Genomic DNA, 26,544 nt, shown 5'->3' with positions numbered 1-26,544 from the left:
TTGAAATCAGCAGCTGATAGTAACCGCTAAAGGCAAATTATCTAAAGCGTCTTCCAAATCCTTCACTAACAAATTCATGTACCACTCTTTTGTTAAATTGTTTTGATAGATGAAAGACCCAATTACATTTGTAGCGAGAATCCCAACCCACATGTTGAAATTGAAACGCTTATTGAAAATGTCTTTGTTGGTGAATTAGGTAGGTAACGAGATGTATAAGTAGGAACGGTAATATGTCAAAAATTCTACCAAACAACAGTATTATTATGACAATAGAACAATCATGTGTCATTTTTTCCAGCGTGTACTATTTAAAATTGAAGAAAAGCAGGTTAAGTAATCACTTTTCATTTTGCGCGAAAAATGGTTATGAAATCATATTGTGTGATACGTTGTTACATTCAAAATGAAAAATGAAGTCATATACAGGGTTTACTTTAGTTCAGACCCATATGAAAATACAAAGTTGATGATGTTTTCTACAAGACGAAACGTCGCAGAAAAATTCTGCTCACGTTATCATGTATTCCTCAAAAAGTGGCCATGACAAAGTGCTATTTGTTTTACATTTCTTCTGAAAATAAATCTAGGAGAAAATAAAAACGAAATTCTCAAATTTCGGTTTTTCTCGGATATCTCCAAAACTACTCATAATATTGAGACTTCCTGAATGGCATATTATTAGGCACATAAATGCGATACTTTCCTCTTATTCAATCGACACCGTATCACTTACCGTTTCTAATATTCCCATGCTGTTCATTCTTATCTTGGACACTGTTTTCAAAATGCAAACACACAAATTGAAAAATAAAATTGTTTTCTGAGTGTAGCTGTCGAACGAACGTTGTTTTATAATAAAAATATAATTTTTCACTGAAAAAATATTTTACGTCCATTAATATTTTGGATTAAATTTTTTTCATTTTCAAAAATTTTATTTGTATGACTGGGTTAGTGATGGTTAAGATCCCTTTTTTTATAAAAATTTAAAATAAAAAACCTGATTTTTCTCATTATATAGAAATTCTTTTCGAATTAAATTTTAGTGTAGACGACTAGAGAAAATTTTTAATTCTAGGTATAGATATAATTGAAGATCAAGAAATAGTGTTTCTATTAAGCATCATAATGATACGGAAATATCTGACTCAAAAGTTAATATATTTTCTCATTATCTCAGAAAGGAATATCAATTCTTTCACTTATGCCAATTTCAGTTATTTTGAAGAGATTCACAAGAAATATGCTAACATTTTCTTCACAACTATCATAGTATATACAAACAAAATTGTTTAGGGACTATTTGATAGAAAAGGGACCGAAGGCAGCATAAAACCTGAAACAAAATATTAAAAAATATTAAAAAGTTGAGAAAAAATTTGCCTACTTCAACTCAAGTTTTCAATATGACTCAAAATGATATAGAGCAGTTAGCTACGTTTATGGGTCATATGATAGTACATCTTCCTGATGATGTATATCAGACTGCAAAAATTGCCAAGTTGTTGATGCTAATGGGAAGAGGGGGAGCAGGAAACTACAAAGGAAAAACTTCAGATGAAATAGATTCGAAGATGGATGATGACATTTTGGAAGACGAAGATGCAGAAAATTATGACATGAAAATTAATTTGGAAATTATTGGGGGCATAGATGATTTAGCCAATATTCTAGACGAAGACATTGAGGCATCGTATCAAATCTATTCCCACAGTGAACAAAAATGGAAATAATTTTAAAAAGTGATTGCTAGTACCTTGGACAAATCAACAAAAAAAAAATTGTTACAAAATTCTTTCAGAATCACATCAATATGAAGAAACCTCCCAGGCGATACGAATGTGAAATTCTGATAAACAAATATTTTGAATTGCTAAAAAATAAGTTTTGGGCAAAAATCAAAGTGTTCATCCAAAATTTATACAAAAAGAATATTTAATTTGGACTTTAATTTTTTTGTTTTGATATTTTAGTCAATATTGCTTTCAATAAATAAAGTTTCTTTTTAATTTTTCAGTTTATCAATATAAACTCTCCTGTTACTGCATATCTCCTTTTTTATTCTCTTCATTTGATCGGAATTACATCATGTTGTAATGACATAGATTCATTTTTTTTTTCATTTCACTTCACTACATAACTGTTCATCATTCACTTTCTGACAATAATGAAGTATTTCTACAAATTTATTTCTTACATTTTGGAATGTTTCTGAGAAAATTTTGTTACAAGCACCTTTTATTCTAGCCGTAAGGCATCGAAATTGTGTAACTTATACTTTAGATTTCACGAATCTAAAGTGTATGATACACCACTGCAGTATATTCTTGAGCTCAAGTTTGGAATAACAGTTACTTGTAACAAACAATTCATAATGAAAGAAATGAGTTTGTAAACGTCTGTTCACATTTTAAAAATTGATGGAATAAATCGGAGCCAATACCGAATGAGTTTTTTTTTTATTTTTCACTTGTCGTTTGCAGATTTTCGAAAAGATTGTTACTCCATCAGCTATTCAAGTGAGGTCGATCTCTTTATGAAAGATAAACCAAAGATGGATAGAAAATTGAAAGTCCGATTAAATGAGGTATAATACAACCTCCCATTCCATATGAAAAAAGTTCACGGCGGTACCCCCTTGGAGCAAAGAGCTCAACTAGCAATTTTATATTTTATAATGGTTGTGAAAACGTTTCGGAGAAACAATTTATAAAACTGTAGATCTCCCAGAAATGTTTTCAATGTGTTTATAAAACAGCTATAAATAGAAAATTGGCACCGTTTTATGAAACATTATAATATTCATCAATATTTTGTAAGGCCTTTTACAAACAGTTTCATAAACATTTCGGCAGTTACTATAACATTTTTCTAATACTATTCGTAAATAAAATAACTGAAATACAATTTTATTACAGTTTTTCAATGATTCCGAGTAAGCTTAATGAAATATAATGCAGCCTAAAACGAAAACGATAAAATAAAAAAGTGTTCAGAATGTTTTCTGGAATGCCCATAAAACTGTTGAAGACATTGTTTTTGCTTCAAAGATTTATACTTTAACTGCGAATGAAATTTTATTGACAAATATATACCATATTATTAGTAAAATTTAAGCGCGCCACTTTTTTATTGAAATTTTTGGAAAAAATTATTGATTATATAAAAATTCACTCTGCCGACGCATTAACTTTCTAGTCGCAAATTGATTCTATTCGTTCTGAATAATACAATCTTATAATATCTAGGTACTTTTCATCTGTAAATATCACTATATGTGCAATATTTCATATTTTTAACTCATTTAATGTCAGTATTCCGAATTGCTATCATTTTAAAATGGCGTCGTTCTATAAAATAATTTGATATCAATAGCAAGAGTTTTAACGTATTTTAGTTTATACGTTACCTCTATAAAACTGTTAAAAACACTCAGTTCTGGGAGAGATGGTATTGCGGCAGAGTCGATCTACTTTCAAAGATATAGATTCCTATAGAAATGAAGATAGGATCCCTCACGTATTGTTCGGATAAATATTATCTGTCGTGATATTCTGGCTAAGACGCTTCTTGCATCGATTACAAAGGCTGGATTTCGAAGGAGTTTCGAGCTAGTGATTTTAGTGTATGCTCCACTTAAATCGACGGATTTTAATCATCAATAACCTTTTCCTGTTTTTACCAAGAACAAAATTGAAGCACTAGGTTACGTGGGTCTTCCTCTAAAACGAACAACTTTTCTTAATTGTTTTCCAATGACGTTATTAGGTATATAGTTATTGGGACGCTACTCAAATAAAACTAACAAATTATACTTCATTACACGGCCTCTAAAATCAATGTCAGCTGGTTCTTCTTAAATGCTGCATTTCATTCTTGGCGACAGCAAATATATATTAGCGGAAGCAATTTAATTTTATAACAGTTATTTTAATGTAATGGAATTGTAGTAAATATATCATACTATAAAATAGTTGAATAATTATTATTAAAGTGACAATATGGTAATGAAAACAGAATTGTGTTCGAAAGCATTCCAATTAAATAATTTCATTAAAGCTACAGGAAGCAGGTATAAAATAATCTTGAAATAGTTTTATAAAGAGCATAAAAACCTCACAGAAAAGTGCTACAAAACTGCTACAAAAATATTTACTTTTATAGGAATATATGTTTTATAAATTAACTGTGAAAACGTTTCTGTGATAATTTCGTGTCTATTTTATAAGGAATTTTAAATTTTATTTTATAAACGTTTCTACGACAAATTTATGAAATACTTTCATTGCTGACAACTGTATTATGTTCACGGCTGGTATAATATAATCAATTAGCATTTTGGAAGTAATTATAAAATACCAACAAAATAAAACTGTTGAAACACCATGTAATTATAAAACAATTTTGCTGGTTGAGAGGGCAGCATTTATTAAAAATATCATTTTTCTACATAAGCTTTGTCCGACTTTGTTCCGTTCAGAAGTTGAGAGAATAAAGGACTTTCTACGTTTGTTAGAAAGTGATTGACAATGATTCGTGGTGAATGTTGCTAGTTCGGACTTCCATTGTCTAATATGTCTAATTTATTGTAACTTGGAAATTGAAATAAATCAATTACGGTTTATACAGAAGCTAAGATATTAATTATAATTAACAATGAAACATGATAATAAAAACGAACAAGAAACACAAAAAACAGTAAAAAAATAAGAAAAATATATAAATTTATAAAAATGAGCAGAAAATTAAAAAGAAATATTAAAATATTTCAAACCAACTTACTTCAGATGATGACGTCATCACTCGAAGACGATTGTGGATATTAATAATCGAAACGTCGTCAAATAGCTTGGTTTGAAATCTTTGAATTCTTTCAATCTAATCTAATCTGAAAATTGATTTCAGATTATTTTTATATGTCTATAAATTTTTATTTACTTATTTTTTACTGTAAATGGAGTGGAAGTCTTAACTAGCAACATTCAAGAACTTTTTACGTATACACCATATACAATTAGTGTTCCAGAGGTACACATCGCATCAACACCACTTATGTATGCATATACTGGTATTCTGGATATATACCCCATCCACTCTATTCAAGTCGAGTGAAAGTGGCAACACTGCAGGACACAGAAATGATTACAGATTGAAAAATAAAATACTTAAGGACGCAAAAAAAGTTGATTATTGTCGGAATTTAAAATATACAAAGAAGCCGAATCGATTTCATTATGTGCGGATTCAGAAAAGTTGGTATGATATGAATATGTGGTGAACTCTTTCGATTTTGAGGTTAGTTCAATATATTTTGTAGCTATCTGTTGGAAAAAGCCTGAACTTCATATCTATCATGAAATATATCAACGTACACGCAAAGTCACGTTTAAAAATATATTTTAATTACAAACTGTGAAAATTCGAAATCACAAAAATGTTTACTGTATGAAATCTAGCAACTGACTAATTTATAAATTAGTCTTCAGTCTTCAAGTCGATTCAGCAACATCAGCATAAAATGGCGTCAGCGATGCTGGATAAGCTCTTCTCCCTTAAGGTGGTACGATGTAATTCCTCCCCTCACAGATTCAACTTCGGAGGATCACTCAGGAAGTTGAATATTCTGCAACTCTATGGATTCCTCGGGGGCTTCTTCTGAAAGGCGGATTGATGTCTCTAATCTTTTTGTATATGGCATACGCTAGTAGAACTGCTAGAATCCCATAAACTATAATCGTCCAAGCACTGGGTGTATAGCTTATAGATTTTTCTTGAAGTGCAGGGCGGTTTGTAACGTGTTTTAATGAATTATAAAAGGTTTTAAAATACTAGGGTACCGCCGCGAAACAACACTCGGTATGTATAGTGAATTTCCTCACACATGCGAATTCATTTATTTCGTTCGCCGGTCAAAATGAGCGATTTCAATTGGGAATGCGAATCTTATGGGAAAAAAAAGTAGGTACGAAAAAAAAACCGTATCGGATGTTTCGGTCGACCGAACAGTGACTGTGTGTATTTTGGATAGGTTGGATGAATAGTGCATATTATGTATCGTTATTAACGGATTTTTCACTATTGCATTCCAAATTGGCGAAGTTCGTTTTGGATTATAGTATTTTCTGGATATCGCCGAATTTTCTTTAGTAATAGAGGATAAGTCTATAGAATATTAATATTCAACGTCTCAGGGTTGCGTCGGGTTTTTGCACATGAGGTGAGTTGTGGAAAATTATATTCCTTTTTATACCGCGTTCTGTTTAGATCAGACCGTAACACTTTCCATGACTTTTTAGGCGTTTTATGATACTGTTTCAACTTGTATTTCCAATTCTCCCGAGGAATAGGATTTTGTGGTAGTCTTCGAGGTGATAAAAGGATTGGATAATTTTTCCTTTGTCTGGGATCAAACATAAGACAGCTGATACGGGAACGGAGGAAGTCTCACCCTATCTCGTGGAACGTCCCGATAGAATTCGCTTAAGGATCCATTGATAAGTACCACCCAGTGGATGTTTCTTTATTTTTTGTCTATTCGCGCACATAAGGAAAACACTTGCTGTGTGGGAACAAGCCGAGTATTTTTTTCTTAAAGCCTCCTAGAATTTATATATATATGTATATATACCTATATTTGGTTACCTTGATTTAGTTTTACGAATAAGTAGTTGCGTTCTGAAATAAAGGTTGATTTTTATCGACTTTATTCTGGAACCTTTCTCTCGAGAGTTTTTTTGGCCTTTAACCTCTAAATTTTGTATAATTTGTGTTACAAAATATTTACTGTGCTATTATAGAGACATATTTATACCATTCACATATTTTTATTTCAACTAACATATAGGTTGGCAAGTAAGCCAATTGGATTTAGTGATTTCAACTCTAAGAGAGGTGTATGTTATATTTTTTCAAATCACTTGGCGCCCTCTCATACCATTTTTTGTGTCTAATACTAATAATAAGACCCACACCCGACTCCACTGAGATATTAGTCGGTGCATACACCTAAACTGTTTTATCGCTTACTAAGAAAAGCCAAAAATCACGTAACAGTTTTATTGGCGCTCAACTTTGGGGGCCCGATTTTTGAGTTCTGTATTGAATTAATTTCTAGTGAATTTTATGTTAGTTGAATTTTTGGAATATTTCATGAATTGTATTTGAAATCATTTTTTATTTTTTTCGAAACTGTATATGATATATCGACTGTATTTTGTAGGTTGGGAAAAAAAAACTTGGCACATTTTCAATTTTTTTTCCGAGTTTCTATCAGCCTTCAGCTTGTTTTTGTCCACAAAGCATTTTTATTTATCGAGAATCGGGATAATAGTAATAATATTTAGTAAAATTTAAGGACACTCACATTTTATATTGTTTTACGGTTATAGTTATAGTCATTTTGTTCAATATTTAGTTCACATAATGGATCCTTATCGTTTGGCTAGGGATGAGTTGATTTACGAACTCAAGGTTAGGGGTTTGGTGAATACTCAGGCTCTCACGGTTGAGGTTATGAGGAAAAAACTAAAAGAGAACCTGAACAATGAAACTTGGGGAGACTTGGTCACTGATGAGAATTTGACTTTAGATCCTGTTTCTGAAGTAGATTGTTGTAATAGAAAGGTTGTCAATTTATTGGAATATTTTGAGGAAAAAAATATTTCAGTTGGGAGCACAGAACAGAAATATGTCAATACTAAGTTACTTCACTTGTACGGCAGGTTAACGAGATTAACTAATGTAGGAGGAACCAATGATACAATTAGAAGTTCTATTACTAATTTGTTCGAACAATTAAATGAGTTGGAAACAAAATTAGATGATAAAATTTTTATTAGCAAACCTCAGGGTGATAGTACTAGTAGACAGAATAATGATAATAACTTAGTGATTACGCCATCTTCATCCACTAGTTTAAGTAATAATCAAACTACTCACAGAGCATATGTTCCGGTACACAAATGGGGGATTCAGTTTAGTGGAAATTCAAAAGATAAATTAGGTTTGGGAGTGAATGCTTTTCTTGAGAGGGTGGAAGAATACAAGATATCACGAGGAGTGTCGGAGGAGGAACTGAAATACTCTATTACAGATTTACTCTTTGGGGATGCATTAATTTGGTATCGTTTAGTGAAAGATAATGTTAATTCTTGGTCTGATTTTGTTAAACTTTTGAAAGAAGAATTTTTGCCATTTTCATTCGAAAGAGATCTCAAAGAGGAGATTCGTACTAGTGTACAGGGAGCTATCGAAGGGGTTGGTACTTATTTTGCTCGAATGATGAATTTATTCAAGAGACTGCCACATTCTCCAACTGAATCGGAAAAATTGGAAATTTTGCGTCAAAATATAGATTTTTATTATATTCACGGTTTAGGTTCACGTCTACACGATATCAATTCGGTTGATTCTTTATTACAAGAATGTAAAAAATTAGAGAAAACTAAACACTTAGCCGAAAGTCGTCCTGTACCCAATCGAAGGTTATGTGTCCTTGAAACCGATTTGGCCGGTCCTAGTTCAAGACCATTGCTTTCAATAAATAATATTTCCAGTACTAATGTTGCCAACTTGACGTGTTGGAATTGCAAAGAGGTAGGACATAGTTTTTCTAAATGTTCAAAATCTCGTTCGCGAAAATTTTGCTTTCGCTGCGGAAAACCGAATGTAACTAAGTTTCAATGTACTTGTAATCCTCGGGGAAACGGCTCAGGAGGTCATTAAGTATCCGGTCTTCTAGGACCTCCTCATTGAATAAACCGGAAAACGATTCTTGGGGGGCATGGTTAAATTTTATAAGTGTTCAATATCGGAAAAGTAAAATAGATGCAATATTTTGTACATCTAAAGATGATCCCCGTCCATATATTAATGTGAAGATCCATGGAATCAATTTTTATGGACTTTTAGATACAGGGGCAGCGCAAACGATTATAGGTAATAAAGGCTGGCCTAAATTATTGAAGTTAGGCAATCTTGTTCGGTTAGAAAAAAATAATTTTAAAGTCAGGGTTGCGAATGGAGACGAATGTAAAGTTTTGGGGTCTATCCTACTTCCAGTAGACTTAGAAGGTAAAGTAAGAATTATTAGAGCTTTAGTCGTAGAAGATATTGAGGTTGATATCATTTTAGGAATAGATTTTTGTAAACAGATGGACATTGTCGGTTCTTTTTCAAATAATTCGTGGGAATTTGGGGATAATGGAAATCTGTTAGGTTTATGTCTGGTTGGAGTGGAGGACAGGTCTAAGTTAAATGAGCTAGTTACCGATTTTTTCAGTAAAATGAAAAGCGATTTAGGTTGTGCCAAGGGAGTTTGTCATGTGATCGATACAGGGGATGCTCTACCTATAAAGCAGCGATATTATCCAGTTTCTCCGTATATTCAGGAATTGATAAATAAGGAGGTTGATAAATTGTTACAGCTTGGGGTTATTGAGCCTTCAAAGTCTGCTTGGTCCAGTCCAGTGGTGATGGTGAAAAAACCGAACAATGAATATCGTTTTTGTATAGATTTCAGGAAGGTCAATCAGGTATCAAAAAAAGATGCTTATCCACTTCCGTACATCAATAGTATACTCGATAAATTACGAGATGCTAGGGTTTTGAGTTCAATTGATCTGAACAGTGCATATCATCAAATTTTGTTGGATCCTTCCAGTAAAGAAAAAACCGCGTTCACAGTTCCAGGAAAGGGTTTATTTCATTTCAATAGAATGCCTTTCGGGCTTCATAATGCTCCTGCAACTATGCAACGTTTTGTAGATACTATTTTTGGGGCCGAATTGGAAAACTCAGTTTTTGTTTATATGGATGATATCATTGTAGCTACCAAGGATTTCTCTTCACATCTTGAAGTTTTACGAAAAGTTTTTGATAAACTTTTACAAGCGGGGTTGACAGTTAACAGAAACAAATGTGAGTTTGTGAAGAGTCAGTTGAGATTTTTGGGATATCTTGTCGACGAACATGGTCTCCGAACAGATCCGCAGAAAGTTGAGTCGATGCTGAACTATCCAACTCCGAAGACAGTCAAAGAGGTTCGTCGTTTTATTGGAATGGTCAGTTGGTACAGGCGGTTTATTCCAAATTTCGCTTCTCTAGTTTCGCCCATCAGTCAACTAACTCGCAAACACCAAAAATTTGTCTGGTCTGAGGAAGCCGATTCTGCTTTCTTGAGAATTAAGGAGTTGCTGATTTCTACGCCCATACTCAGTTGTCCGGATTTTTCGAAGGAATTCATTTTGCAGTGTGACGCTTCACAGGTGGGAATAGGTTGCGTGTTGACACAGAATTTGGAGGACGGTGAACACGTGATTGCTTATGCCAGCAGAGCCTTGACTTCTCAGGAATCCAAATTTTCAACCACGGAACTGGAATGTTTAGCAGTCTTATGGGGAATTCAGAAGCACCGTTGTTACGTTGAAGGAGTTAAATTCAAGGTCATTACGGATCACTTTTCACTTCTATGGCTTCATAAACTTCAAAATCCTTCAGGTCGCTTAGCTAGGTGGTCTCTCCAATTACAGAATTTTGATTTTGAAATAATTCATCGTAAGGGTAAATTGAACGTGGTACCCGATGCCTTATCAAGAGCGGTAGCGTATATTGACGTTACTCAAGATGATTATGATCCATGGTATGAAAAACTTCTATACAAAATCCGTTCCGTGCCAGAAAAATATGTTAAGTGGTGTGAACGGGAGGGAAAACTTTACAAGCTGGTGAAGTCGACTTCATCTTCTGATCCTGACCATGATTGGAAATTACTGGTACCCAAATCTCTTCGGAAGAAAGTTTTCATGGAATGTCATGATGCTCCAACTTCAGGACACCTAGGGTATTTCAAAACAAAAAATCGAGTTGCATCATTATATTACTGGCCTAAACTGAACGTTGATATAGCAAAATATATAAAGAATTGTCAAGTCTGCAAGTCTCAGAAGCCTGAGCAAAAACTACCATTTGGTCAAATGAGTGCCCGAGTAGTATCTCGTCCATGGGAAGTAATCTGCTCTGATCTTATAGGTCCACTTCCACTCAGTAAGAAGAAAAATCGTTTCATTTTTGTTGTGGCAGATTTATTTACCAAATATGTTTTACTTTTTCCTATCAAGTCCGCTACTAGTCAAGCCATAGTAAATCATATGGAAAAAGATATTTTCATGATATATGGTGTACCTGAGCGAATAATTTGCGATAACGGTCGCCAATACGTAAGTAATCATTTTAAAAAGCTAGTTTCCTCTTACGACTCTCACATACAGTTCAATGCTCATTACCATCCGCAAGCAAATCCAACTGAAAGAGTTAACCGTGTTGTGAAAACCATGATCAGGTCATTTATAAAGGATAATCATCGCACTTGGGATGAAGATCTTCACAAATTCGGATTTGCTTTACGAACCGCAGTGCACGAAGTCACGAAATATAGTCCTGCTTACTTAAATTTTGGACGTGAGTTATATCTTTCGGGAAAAGTTCATAATAAATTGGGTCCAAATATCGAAAATACCGAATTTGAATTTGCAGATAGGCAATGTTTAGCTGACCATGTCAAAGGTTTAAGGGAAATTAATGATTTAGTCAAGTCCCGGTTAACTAGTGCCTACGAAAAGAGTGCGAATCGTTATAATTTCAGGAGACGACCACTCAATTTGGAAATTGGTCAAATAGTTTGGAAGAAAAACTATCAATTGTCCGATAAGGCGGCTTATTTTGCGTCAAAATTAGCGCCTAAGTTTATAAAGTGCAAGGTAGCCCGGAAAGTTTCTCCTAATGTATATTCACTGACTGATTTTGTATCGGGTGCTTTTTTAGGTAATTGGCATATTAAAGATATCAAGTTAGATTAAAAAAAAAAAAAAAAAAAAAAAAGAGTATATATGTAAATATATTTTTTTTTTTGGGGAAGTAAAAGGGGAGTTTGTAACGTGTTTTAATGAATTATAAAAGGTTTTAAAATACTAGGGTACCGCCGCGAAACAACACTCGGTATGTATAGTGAATTTCCTCACACATGCGAATTCATTTATTTCGTTCGCCGGTCAAAATGAGCGATTTCAATTGGGAATGCGAATCTTATGGGAAAAAAAAGTAGGTACGAAAAAAAAACCGTATCGGATGTTTCGGTCGACCGAACAGTGACTGTGTGTATTTTGGATAGGTTGGATGAATAGTGCATATTATGTATCGTTATTAACGGATTTTTCACTATTGCATTCCAAATTGGCGAAGTTCGTTTTGGATTATAGTATTTTCTGGATATCGCCGAATTTTCTTTAGTAATAGAGGATAAGTCTATAGAATATTAATATTCAACGTCTCAGGGTTGCGTCGGGTTTTTGCACATGAGGTGAGTTGTGGAAAATTATATTCCTTTTTATACCGCGTTCTGTTTAGATCAGACCGTAACACTTTCCATGACTTTTTAGGCGTTTTATGATACTGTTTCAACTTGTATTTCCAATTCTCCCGAGGAATAGGATTTTGTGGTAGTCTTCGAGGTGATAAAAGGATTGGATAATTTTTCCTTTGTCTGGGATCAAACATAAGACAGCTGATACGGGAACGGAGGAAGTCTCACCCTATCTCGTGGAACGTCCCGATAGAATTCGCTTAAGGATCCATTGATAAGTACCACCCAGTGGATGTTTCTTTATTTTTTGTCTATTCGCGCACATAAGGAAAACACTTGCTGTGTGGGAACAAGCCGAGTATTTTTTTCTTAAAGCCTCCTAGAATTTATATATATATGTATATATACCTATATTTGGTTACCTTGATTTAGTTTTACGAATAAGTAGTTGCGTTCTGAAATAAAGGTTGATTTTTATCGACTTTATTCTGGAACCTTTCTCTCGAGAGTTTTTTTGGCCTTTAACCTCTAAATTTTGTATAATTTGTGTTACAAAATATTTACTGTGCTATTATAGAGACATATTTATACCATTCACATATTTTTATTTCAACTAACATATAGGTTGGCAAGTAAGCCAATTGGATTTAGTGATTTCAACTCTAAGAGAGGTGTATGTTATATTTTTTCAAATCACTTGGCGCCCTCTCATACCATTTTTTGTGTCTAATACTAATAATAAGACCCACACCCGACTCCACTGAGATATTAGTCGGTGCATACACCTAAACTGTTTTATCGCTTACTAAGAAAAGCCAAAAATCACGTAACAGGTTTTCTATGAACCCCGTTCTAATTTCATGTAGCTCATCCAAGTTTACGTTGTTCAAGTGAAGGCTCAAATTGAACTTCTCTCTTGGAATTTCTTGTATATATGAATCGGGAAACAGGATGGGTTGGCTTTGGGTATCGATCTGCTGATAATTGATGATAACTTCTTGATTTGTCGATATCTGGCAAGTATTTGGGATGTCGACTAGGTATGAACCTCTGACTTTGATGGCTTCTTCTTGCTGGTGACATTTCATTCTAACTGTTTTTTCGGTAAGTAAGTGTCCAATCCATTGGGTTGACTTTTCTAATCGTTTGAATATTAGTTGATTGATTTCCAATCGCATCTTTTGGCATATTGCATGGTCCTCAATATTCATCAGTTGGATGAATATTGAGGATGTATGTGATTTTTTTATTCAGTAGGTAACAATCTACCTTTATCAATTTTTCAATCACCATAATATTCTCAAGCCTGATTTCAACTGGTAGTTGATTTTTCTTCAATCTATTTTGAACAGCAGTTTTTTCCCGTAAAGGTCTTTGGCTTTCATGATACTTGGATGCATCATTCTGATTTTTGCAAAAGATATGGAGTTTTCAATGTCTTGTAGAATAGAGTTGATAGTTTCGAACATATTAATTAGTTGATTCATTATGTCTGTAATGAAATCTGAATTTTCTCGATAAACTTTATTTTTGACTATTTCAGAAATTTGATTGATTTTTATTTCAATTAATTTCTCGTTATGATTCATTTGCTGAATGGAATTGTTAAATTTATCAGTTAGAGAGACAGCCAGAGAATTTTGCCTTATTATGTTCGATGACAATTTATCTTGATTTTGCTTTAGTTCTTGAATAAGTTTTTCATAGCGTTCGCCATCGCTTGCATCTAAATTGCCACTAATTGCTTTAAAAATCGATCCTTACCCATTGATTATTCCTCTTTTATTTCTCATCGGATGAGTTCTATCAGTTTATTTTCGACATTGGTCTCCATAAATTTCAGTATTTTTAAGTAGTTGGACGTTTTTTTTTTTCATATTCTGAATTTTTCGATATCAAATTCACAAGATTTTCATTTTAAGTCTATTGATTTCTGATATGATGGGATTCAAGTCATAGTAGTGTATGATAAAATGATAATATTCTCTGACCTTTGCAGTTCCAAGTTTGACTGGAATCAACCCAGGATTGTTTTTAAGGTGTTTGAACGTTATTTTATCTGGTGTCGCTAAGATTCCGGGTAATCTGCAATGATAAGCAAGTATTAGTTGTCGAATGAATAAAGTCGTCTCTATTTTTATTGATTTTCTCAGTAATTTGTTGTTTCTTTTTAACTAAACTAGCATCAATTTGAGAGCATAACAATTTTGCTCGTTCTCTGTGTTGCGATATATAGTCATTCAATAAGATTTCATCGAGTTTAATATCGAATGGTTTATTGGAGGTTATATGTCCATTTATGATATCAATTGGTTTGAGTTTGGTAGCGGAATGAATTGAATGATTATGAGCTGAGATCGCGTAAATCATTTTCATTTTGATAGGTGTTTTTGAAAACCCTTTTGTATTAAGTAGTCTTAGATGTTCGATAATAGTTGAATGAAATCATTCAATAATTCCATTCGACTGGGAGTGATTTGGGGAACAGAAGTAGACTTTGATTTTATGAAGTCCTAAAAGTTCAGTAATTACGGAATTTTTGAAATCGGTTCCATTATCTAGAATAATTTGTTTGGGTACGCCATAGTGAGAAAAATAACTTATTAAGTAGTTAGTGATTTCTGTACCTGTCGTTGCGTTCAGGATATAAGATTGGGCGTATTTAGAAAAGCTATCTATGATGGTTAAAAATTTTGATTTTTCGAAAGTAAATACGTCTATATGTACAATTTCAAATGGTTTTGCGGCTGTTGGAGTAACATTCATTTGCATTTTGACAGGGATTCTGTCGTATTTGCATTGTTGACATAGTTCACATTCATTTATGAAAGTTTGTATGGAACTTTTTATATTTGGCCAATAGTACTTTTCTCTGTTGTTGGATTGCCCAGACGTGAGGATTCAACTATTATTTCATCTAGTTCATCCTAAAATGATCTGGTTTCCTCTGTATGAATTTCTGCACGGGAAAGTGCGTCCGCGTTTGTGTTTAATTTCCCCTTCTTATAAATTATCGAAAATTGGTATTCTTCGAGCTTGATTCTCCACCTCATCAATTTTGAATGTGGATCTTTCAATGAAAATAATCACTGAAGTGGTTCGTGGTCAGTGATAATATTAAATTTTCGCCCGTACAGGTATAGTCTGAAGTATTTTGTTGCCCATACGATGGCTAACAATTCTTTTTCGATTACTGAATATTTCTGTTCAGAATCGTTAAGGATTCGTGACGCGAAAGCCACCGGTAGATCTTTACCTATAGGGCCTTGCGGAAGGACCGCTCCCAAAGCTACATTTGAGGCGTCTGTTGTCAGGTTGAACGTTCTTGTGAAGTCAGGGTAGTGGAGTATTGGTTCGTTTATTAAAAGATTTTTGCAGATTTCGAAACAAGTCAAAAATTCGTCATTGTGCTCATTTTTGACACCCTTTTCCAAACATTTGGTGAATGGTTTTATAACTTTCGCAAAATTTGGAATAAAACGTCGCTAGTAACCTATCAGTCCAAGAAAAGCTTTTATTTGTTTTTCTGTTTTGGGTAATGAAAAGTTTTTGATGGCATTTATTTTGTCATGATTTGGTTTGACACCTTCAGGAGTGATTATGTGTCCTAAATAGGCCACCTATTTTCTCAGAAATGCATACTTACCGAGTTGAATCTTGAAATTTGATTCTCTTAGTCTCTGGAATACATATCGAAGTCTTTTCATGTACTCCTGAAGTGAAGTTGAGAAAACGATGATGTCGTTTGGGTAGGCGAGACATTTTTCGTTTTGTATGCCTCTTAGGATGTTATCTATCACCTTTTCGAACGTGGCTGGTGCGTTCTTCAGCCCAAGTGGCATCCTCAGGAACTCGTAATGTCCGTTTTCTGTATCAAAAGCTGTTTTCTCTATGTCCTTTTCTTCCATCTCTATTTGGTGGAAGCCGCTAGCTAGGTCTAATGTCGTGAAGTACTGACATTTTCCTAGTTCATCAAGTAAGTCATGAATATTAGGGAGAGGGTATTTATCGTCAATCGTATTTTCGTTAAGTTTACGATAGTCGATGACTTCTCTCCATTTCTGTTTGCCAGTAGCGTTAACCTTCTTGGGAACAACCCATATAGGTGACGATCATGGTGAGTTACTAGGCCTAATTATTTTAGAGTCAAGCATTTGTTCAATTCGGGCTTCGACCTCCTTTTTATGGATGAAAGGATATCGATAAGATTTTTGTGTACACCGGTACGTCATCAGTCGTACGTATATGGTGTCGTATTTTGCTGTTAAATGTCAAGGGAGTATTTTTTTGTAAAAAATGTCCGAATATTCTTTACAAATTTCTAGAAATTTGCGTTTTTTATCCGAATTAGGGTGGTCTGTTCTAATTTTTGTAAGGTCTAGTGTGTGTTCAGTTGATACATTAATATTGTATCGTCACCACTTCCCTGTATAGTGTGTTTGTCTGATCAAGTAGAGTTTTTGTTTTCATTTTTTTGTTTATATTCTTATCGCGAGAAGACTGTGGTTTTCTGTCTGCCGCGAGAGGAAGAACATATAGACAAAAGGTTCGATTCCGGAGAAAGAACCGAAAGTACTCGAGAAAACTGCAGTTGTACTGGAAAAGTGCAGTTTCTCATCCCTCTCTCTCTCTATTCACCGATTTCTCAAGTGCTGTTGTGACCAAAATCAAGGTAAGGAAATCACAGACACGTTAAATTCTCTCTTTTTGATATCATTATTATTGTTAGTTAATTCTCATTCATTAGCACCACTGAACAGAACGAACTACTCGATAATTTTCAAAGACCTATTAAAACAGTCCACTAAGTTACCCAATATATAACATGGTCCTTCGAACCGGATATTGTGAATTCTTAAAAATTTTCGTTTGTTCGTTTTGTTCAGACTCTTTAGTTCTCAGACGAATACATTTAATTTTCTCCTGTTGGCAAAAAACCCAAGAAGTCAACGTTCTGTTGAATACCTCTCTATCGTTTTGTTTTTTAATTTCACATCCGATCTTTACTTGTTTTTTTTTTTTTTTGAAAAATATTTAATACTTGGAGTTTTTGCTAGAGGTGAGATATTGATTCTCAATATACGAGGTGTGATCGGTACGATTATTTATCAAGCTATTTTGAAGCTTGTTATTTAGCAATTCAGTGGTAGTTCAAGATGACGGCTAACGCGAATAAAATAAAACAATGTCGGGCTCTTCAACAAATTTGTATAGACCGTATGAGCGATATTGCTGAAATAGCAGAAGCTGCTAAAACGTCTGTGGATCTTCCTTCTCTATCTAAATCAATGTGTTCGCACTTAGAAAATATTCATCAAGACTTTGAAAAGCATAATGCAGTTCTTTTGCCACCCCTCATTTCAGTGGATGAATATGACAATGAGGAATTTAAAGTTTTATCCAAATGATTTTACAAGCATTATTATGCAGCAAAATCTACCTTTCCTCAATTATTCAATACAGTCGATGTTGTAAACAACCCAAGTCCACCCGAAATGAGTCATGTGAGATTGCCAAAAATCGAACTTGTTAAATTTGATGGCAATTTCAAGCAATGGAAAACCTTTATTGACATGTTCAACAGTTTAGTCCATGATAACTCCTCTTTGAAAAACATAGATAAATTTAATTACCTAATCTCATCTCTGTCGGGGTCTCCGTTAGCACTTGTGAAGTGTAACCCTATCTCGGATGCAAACTATATTGTTGCATACAATTCTTTGATAAAACGTTACGAAAACAAAAGACTCCTTGCGAATGCTCACTATTTCGATTTAGAAAATGCTCCTCGAATCCCTGATAATATTTCCTCTCAAAATCTCAGAAAACTCGTAGACACGTTCACAGAAAATATTGCAGCTCTGAAAAATTTAGGGTTTCCTACGGACCAATGGAGCTTTTTGCTTTTTAATATGCTTGTACGGCGGTTAGATTCAAATACAGTTGGTCGATTCGAAATGGAAATTGGTTCTGATGACATACCAACATTTGATGACCTTCGAGATTTCGTGCTAAAACAATCTAGTGCCTTAGATAGAACTTTCGATTGCACACAGAAGAAAATTCCTTAACCCGATATTAAAGCCAGAACACATTTGCAAAACTTATCTTCCAATTTTACCCCCAGAAGATCGTTTCATGCCCAGGTTGAACAAGTGGTCTGTTCAGTTTGTGATGGCAATCATCATATTTACAAATGTCTACAATTCATCTCTCTGAATGTTAAGGATCGCTTTAATATGGTGAAAACGAAAAGATGGTGCCTCAACTGTCTCGGTTCAAGACATGTGATAAAAGATTGCACTTCAAAATCACACTGTCTTAATTGTGGGCAGACACATCATACTTTGTTACACTTTGGCATCACCGCTCCTCCCATAAATCAACTTCATCAAGATCAAAGCTCATCTCTGCCTCCTGTAGGAGATAACCTACCACAAAATCAAGCTTCTTCTGCTTTCACGAACATGAAACCCTCAACTCATTCTCAATGTCAACCGTCGAACATGAATACTACCATACTCTTATCAACAGCTCTTATTGAAGTTCTTGATGCCCGCGGTGACTATCAGCAAATTCGTGCCCTCCTCGATTCAGGTTCACAAATCAACATTATAAGCCAAAGTTGCTGCAATCGTCTTGGATTATATAATCAAAAACACAATATTTCCCTCTCTATCTAAGGTATAAATGAAATGAATTCCTCAGCTTCTAAAGCAGTCTCCCTGCAGATTCGCCCGTGCACTAGCCCTAAACCTCTTATCAAGTTGAATGTCATCGTAATGCCCAAGGTTTGTAATAAAATGCCTAGTCATGACCTCAATGTTACGTCTTGGTCTCATTTGTCGAACCTCAAGCTTGCTGACCCTCATTTCAACATCTCCAATGGAATCGATCTTCTTCAAGGAGCCGAAATTTTTTCTTTGATCCTAAATAGTGGTCGCCGGCCTGGGAAACATAACGAACCCAACGCATTTAATACCATTTTTGGTTGGATTCTCATGGGATCAATTCCCAACCCTTCTAGTTCGGAATTACTCACATCGTTACATTGCTCTTGTAATCCTTATCTCGACTCTACACTCAAACGTTTTTGGGAACTGGAGGAAGTCCCAAGAATATGTAAGTTCTCTCCTGAAGATTCTGTTTGCGAAGATATATTCTCTAAAACTGTGTCCCGAATAGCCTCAGGTAGATATATAGTCTCACTTCCCTTTCGAGCCAATGCACCTATATTCTCTAATTCTCTAGAACTCGCTCTCCGACGATTTTATCTTCTCGAACTCAAATTGAATAGAAATCCTTCATTAAAAGAACAGTATTCCGAATTTATGCGGGATTATCTCTCTCAACACCATATGTCCCCTATAACAGAAACATACAATAACGCTGATGAATATTCCATCCCACATATTGTGTTTCGCGACCAGAAAGCGCTACCACCAAACTGAGAGTGGTATTCGATGCTTCTGCGAAAACCACAGGTGGGGTATCACTCAATGATACTTTATTAATAGGACCCAAGCTTCAGAGTGACTTGGTTACTCTCTTATTGAATTTCAGAATAAATCCTATCGCTCTCATGGTAGACATTCGTCTACCATACAGCATAGGAAGTATCAGAAAATTCTATGGAGATTCTTTCCAAACGAGCCAGTTCAGAAATACGTTCTAAATACTGTCACTTATGGAGTGAGCTCGGCCCCTTTTCTTGCGATAAGAACCCTTCTGCAGCTTGCTCAGGATGAAGGTGAAGAATTCCCCTTGGCAGTCAAAGCCATAAAAACCTCCTCCTATGTAGATGACATCGTGACAAGTTGCCAGTCAGTTCAAGAAGCTCAAAGTCTCAAATCTCAACTCATTTCGTTGCTCAGAAGAGGAGGATTCGTGCTTCACAAATGGAAAAGTAATCACACTTCTTTACTTGCCCAAGAAGTTTCGGATAACTCTACCTCGCTTGATCTCAATAATGATTCAACTGTGAAGGTTCTAGGTTTACAGTGGAATGCTTCCGCTGATCATTTTTCTTTCACTATATATGTTCCAAGTCAGTACCTTGCTCCAAGCGAAATATACTTTCCGAAATTGCCAGGATATTCGACCCCTTAGGATTTCTTAGTCCTCTTACTCTTTTTGCAAAAAGGCTCATTCAACATTTGTGGACCTTAGGAATAGGCTGGGACGAAAATCCTCCTTCGGAAGTGACATGCATTTGGAATCGGATAAAGGATGAGCTTCCAATTCTCTCAAACATTAGCGTTCCTCGCTTTCTATTCCATACCTCTTCTTTTTCCTGTACCCTGCATGGCTTTGCTGATGCCAGTGAACATGGTTATACGACCGTTATATACTGTCGATATGAAACTATGGATGACATATTGCGCCTGATATGCGCAAAATCCAAAGTATCTCCTCTTAAAACCCTCTCTATCCCAAAACTCGAACTCTCTGCGGCTTGTCTACTAGCTGATCTCCTCTTTTTCGTTATAAAGATTTTTGACAAACAAATTCCCGTAAGCAATATTTTTGCCTGGTCAGACTCATCAACAACCTTGTCATGGATACGTTCGTCTCCTCATAAATGGAAAACTTTCGTGAGTAACCGCGTAAGTCGAATTCAAGACAAGCTCTCCCCTGAGGTTTGGCATTACGTTCCATCAAAAGACAACCCTGCTGATTGTGCATCTCGAGGCCTTTTTCCATCCCAGCTAATAGATCATTCCCAATGGTGGGCGGGGCCTTCTTGGCTTCGCCAACCTTCGACGTTTTGGCCCTCCATGGTTAGCTCCGCTGAGTTAGATGCAGAATATCTCCTGGAAGAAAAAAGAACTTTTGTCCATCCAAAGAGAAAGTAATTTTCTCGATATTCTGTTAGAAAAGTATTCCTCCTTCACCAAAATTCAAAGGATTGTCGCTTATGTAAAGCGTTTCCTTCATAATTGTCAGCTTCCTCCTTCCGAACGAAAGTTGTCTTACCTCACGTTCGAAGATCTCCATCATGCTTCACTCTCCCTAGTTAAACATATCCAATCTCACGTGTTCCACTCTGAAATCTCCTCCTTACTCAGTGGAAAAGTTTTAGAGAAATCACTCCGCAAGTTGAATCTCTTTCTTGACACAAATGGTCTCTTGAGAGTAGGTGGTCGTCTTACACACTCCAAACTCACTTAAGACAAACGACACCCGTTATCATTACCCAGCAAACATCGGTTAACCGACTTAATCATCGAAAGTGTACACTGCCAATATTTCCACCCTGGTTTCCAAACTCTGTATTTTCTCTTACTCCAGAAATACTGGATATTATCTGCGAAACGCACCATCCGTAAGAAACTTTCAAAGTGCCTTACATGCTGGAAACAAAATCCCATTCCATCCCGAGCTCCAATGGGAAACCTTCCTCCATTACGCGTGTCACAGATGAAACCATTCTCTTGCATTGGCATCGATTTCGGCGGACCCTATTCCATAACTCTCGGTCGTCATCGTGGTGCGAAAACTCACAATGCCTATATTTGCCTCTTCGTGTGTTTTGCGACTAAGGCACTCCATTTAGAGTTGGCGACAGATTTGACATCAGAGTCGTTTTTGGCAGCTCTGTGGCGCTTGATTGCTCGACGTGGTAGGGTTACAAAGATATTTAGTGATAACGGGACTAATTTTATTGGAGCTTCTCGAATCCTCAAAGGTTTTCATATTGCTGCTCAACAAGAGCTAATCGAGTGGAGTTTTATCCCCCCTTCTAGTCCTCACTTCGGCGGATTATGGGAGGCTGGTATCAAGTCAGTTAAAAATCACATCTCTAGAGTCCTTGGAAATCAGCTTCTTACCTACGAAGAATTCAACACTTTATTGGTCCAAGTAGAATCAGTTTTGAATTCTAGGCCGCTCTGACCGATCAGCTCTGACCCTAATGATCTGTCCGTTCTCACTCCAGGTCATTTTTTAACTCTGGAACCGTTGAATGCTTCCCCCGATGAAGAGCTTGGCAAAGTCACGTTAAATAGACTATCACGGTGGCAGTTGATTCAACATTTACATAAAGATTTCTGGTCGCGATGGAGCAAAGAATATCTCCATACCTTGTTCCAGCGAGGCAAGTGGACTGATCCCACTGTTAACATTGAACTGGGTACGATGGTTTTAATTAAGCACGACTCAATGCCTCCCTCACGTTGGCAACTTGGCCGTGTGGTTGAAGTTTATTCGGGCACAGACGGAAAATACGCGTTGCCTCAATAAAAACTCCTACTGGATTGCTCAAACGGTCAGTGGTAAAGCTTTGCCCTTTACCACTCGAAAATAATCAATAAAATGCCTCGGCATTTTAGGTGGGCGGTATGTATCGTCACCACCTCCCAGTATAGTATGTTTGTCTGATTAAGTAGAGTTTTTGTTTTCATTTTTTTGTTTATATTCTTATTGCGAGAAGACTGTGGTTTTCTGTCTGCCGCGAGAGGAAGAACATATAGACAAAAGGTTCGATTCCGGAGAAAGAACCGAAAGTGCTCGAGAAAACTGCAGTTGTACTGGAAAAGTGCAGTTTCTTATCTCTCTCTCTCTCTATTCACCGATTTCTCAAGTGCCGTTGTGACCAAAATCAAGGTAAGGAAATCACAGACACGTTAAATTCCCTCTTTTTGATATCATTATTATTGTTAGTTAATTCTCATTCATTAGCACCACTGAACAGAACGAACTACTCGATAATTTTCAAAGACCTATTAAAACAGTCCACTAAGTTACCCAATATATAACAAATATTATTCAAATCAATGTTCTGCATTTCATTATTATCAAAAGTTTCAACAATTAATGGTTTGGAAAAGTCGAATGTCACTGGACTTGTATTATTGTTTAAAATAGTTGTCAGCTCATATCCTTGTTTTGCGATAGTGAGACATTTCGGGATTTCACAGTTATGAATTTTATATTGTGAAATTATTATTTCGCCGTCAGAGATAGACGTTTTTATTTTGATTACTTGTTCGGATCTAGGTGCTATCGTTATCAGAATCAATTCATTGCTTGTCCTATGAAACAGAAGCTTAATTTTGGAGAATGGGGTCAATAAATATCCCTTATCAAAATTTATGCTGGCTTGTAAGATTTTCAAGTTATCCAGATCAATGAGACCATCAAAAATATTGTGAAATTTGAAAAGAAAGAATTTTAATTTCATCGGTTTTGGCAAATTGAATATTTTAGATGCTGAAATGCTTGTACTGTATTCATGTGAGGAAATACTGTAGACGAATGGGTCATTTCTTATCAAGTTTGGGAAACAATTGAAAGCAATTTCGGGATCGATAAATGACTGTGGAACCAGAGTCGATCAAAATTTCAATATTGTATTCTGGAAAAACAATATATGACAATTCACTAGAGTTTGAAGAGTTGAATGAAATTATTTGAGGGTTTCTTAATTTTTCCGAGGCACCTAATGAAAATTTACATTGATCATTCGAATTCGACATTCAGGGTTAATTTCTTGAAATTCGTCATATTCATTATATTGGTCACTATCAATGTATTGATCAGTATCAATATATTGATTATGTTGATCAGTATCAACTTGTTGGTCAAGATCATTGGTTTCAGTATTGAATAATTCTTTGCTTACAAAATATCTTGGTCCGCGATTATGAAAATATGACTGTTGTGCAGTATTAAGATTTCTTGATGATATATTCACTGAATTGGGTTGAGTTCGAGTATTTCTAGTAGACATACTCATTGGGATAGGTCTTGGTTGGGATTCATTTTTTGGTTCAAATGCATTGGTTTGAATACTTGTGCATTTGTAAAATATTGTTGTGGTTGACTTCTAGGTCTTTGATGTGTTTGAACTGGTTGTGATGGAAAGTTCATTTGTTCACGAAAAAAGTTATTGGGAGTGTTCGAGTTGAAGTTATTATTATATATTTGAATGGGTTGTTGAGGAATATCGGTAGGTCTTTGAGGTTGATGCATTTTTTGAGTTGGGTTAGATTTTGTACTGTTTTTATCAGAAAACTTTTGAAAATAATGAACATTTTCTTCTTGTATTACATACTGTAATGCTTCGTTGAGTGAATTAGGCTTCATGCATCTAATTGTAGTACCTTTAAGCCCTGATAGAAACGTTTTGAGAGCTAAATTTTGGTCCAAACTTCTTTTAAGTTTTTTAGCATCATCTGTAGTTTCATGAACGTTAACAAAACTACAAAGCAATTTCAAGATATTGAGCATTTTCATTATTATATTGTCTCATCATTACAAGATCTCTATTTAGGCAAACTTCATCTCGTTGATCAGAAAAATTTCTAGTAAGAATATCTTTCAAATCTTTCCATTCTTTCGCACCTTGAATGTTCACTAACATTTTGGTATTGCTCTTCAATTTGGAAATAATGGAATTTCCAAAAAAAATATTCTGGAAGTTATTGGAGTTTGCATTGTCGTAAAACTGAGTTAAAATTGATTCGCTAACTGAAAGGAATCTTGTGATGTCATTAGGATTACCATGAAATTAAGGAATGCAGTTGAGGTATTCTGCTCTAAATTGATTCATTATTATTGATTGATTATTATGTGAATTTATAGAATTGGTTGTATGTGTATGGGTGGTTTGGCTAGAACTAGGAGTGAAATGTAAATGTGAGTCAGTTGAAGGCGAATTTAAATTCAAATTTTAAAGATTGTTGATTAAATCGTCAAAAGACATGAACAATTGTACTTACAAAAGTATGAAAGCGACTGTGTGCATGTTTCGTACTTATCCTTCTATAAGGTCGACGACTGGCTAAGCGATTTTGTCTTTTCCAGGCCGTTGCTCCATGCAAATTCGGGCTATGTTGGTCCCAAATTTCGATGATACGCTCCTTGACAGGCTATGTGCGGGTCTGCGATAGACTGGGTGTTCTGGTAGTTGAGAAGACACTCCGAAACAGAAAGTGAAAACAGCGAAACAGCGATGCACCAAGTTGATATCAGTTCGAAAATCAGTTAATCGTAGAAACGAAAATTGCACGAACGATTCGAAACAATTCTAATAATCCTACCACGACTGCGCCAAATATATCAACGTTCACGCAAAGTCACTTTTTAAAAATATATTTTAATTACAAACTGTGAAAATTCGAAATTACAGAGATGTTTACTGTATGAAATCTAGCAACTCACTAATTTATAAATGGAGTTCAGTCTCCCTTAAGGTGGTACGATGTAATTCATATTAAAATCGTATATAGTCATATCGACGCAGAATCACTTATTTTATTTGAACATTCAGAAGATTTGAAATTTTAAAATAATTTTTCACTGGCCATGCATGGCACTTATTGATGGCGTGGTAGCAACCATGAGGTATTGAAATAAGTTTTGTATTTTTCTCTGAAACATAAAAATTTAATGTGTGACACTTTTCTACATGATGAAAAGTATTAACTTTGTTTTTCTCATTGCATCGTCTGACTTTTTACTATAACCTCAAGTTAATGTCTTGATAAAGGGAATGAACATTCTCGAAAGCTCGACCATATAACAAACAGCCCAGTACATTTTGACTGCATCTCCAACAATATTCCGTATTTCTCCTTAACTAGTCTTTATATATATATATATATATATATATATATATATATACATATACATATATATATATATATATATATATATATATATATATATATATATATATATATATATATATATATATATATTTCAAACATTTGTTGTGGAATAAGAATCAGATATCATTCACATGAGTTCTACTTTGAATAAATGGTAATAAATTGTACTCACATAGAACACTGTCACCCTCACTGGTATACACCGATGTTTCGCCTTAAGACACTTGCCCTAAGGCTCTTCAGTACCAAATTGGATAACATTATAGAAAATACACACTTCATCCATGAATTACGATTTTGAATGTCACGGAATAAGCTTGATCTGCTTATGTCATCGATGACATCGTAATGACATTCATTCACCTATTTGATTTAATCCCAGCCAAGAGGAATCTTATTTGAATTGAAGGGGTTTTTGGCTTTCTACTACTCCATCTGATACAAAAAAAGGAATGAGAGAATCTTCCAAAGAAAGGAAGGAAGTAATCAATTTGAAACTCTATACATGAGTGTGTAGATCATGCAAAGAAGTAATTTTCAGACACAAACTGGAAGAAAGTCCTCCTGTAA

The 26,544-nt window shown here is 34.9% G+C and overlaps 2 protein-coding genes and 1 long non-coding RNA gene across 5 annotated transcripts in view; 1 reads left to right on the top strand and 2 right to left on the bottom strand.

The window, feature by feature from the left end:
• LOC111503553 (uncharacterized) overlaps window positions 1-26,544 on the top strand; it is a 290,692-nt gene that overhangs the window by 54,025 nt on the left and 210,123 nt on the right. The window lies entirely within an intron of this gene.
• LOC111511503 (uncharacterized) overlaps window positions 1-26,544 on the bottom strand; it is a 246,865-nt gene that overhangs the window by 111,198 nt on the left and 109,123 nt on the right. The window lies entirely within an intron of this gene.
• On the bottom strand, window positions 1,012-25,571 carry LOC141485887 (uncharacterized). Its single transcript, XR_012467514.1, has 3 exons — window positions 25,084-25,571; window positions 14,353-14,446; window positions 1,012-1,339 (listed from the first exon to the last, which is right to left on the bottom strand). It is a non-coding gene; the product is annotated as an uncharacterized lncRNA (long non-coding RNA).

This window comes from Leptinotarsa decemlineata, unplaced genomic scaffold (genome assembly GCF_025532065.1).
Source record: "Leptinotarsa decemlineata unplaced genomic scaffold, Ldec_3_MD MMD2_tig00026340_RagTag_RagTag, whole genome shotgun sequence".
Classification (NCBI taxonomy): Eukaryota; Metazoa; Arthropoda; class Insecta; order Coleoptera; family Chrysomelidae; genus Leptinotarsa; species Leptinotarsa decemlineata.
This window is presented reverse-complemented; position numbering and strand designations above follow the sequence as displayed.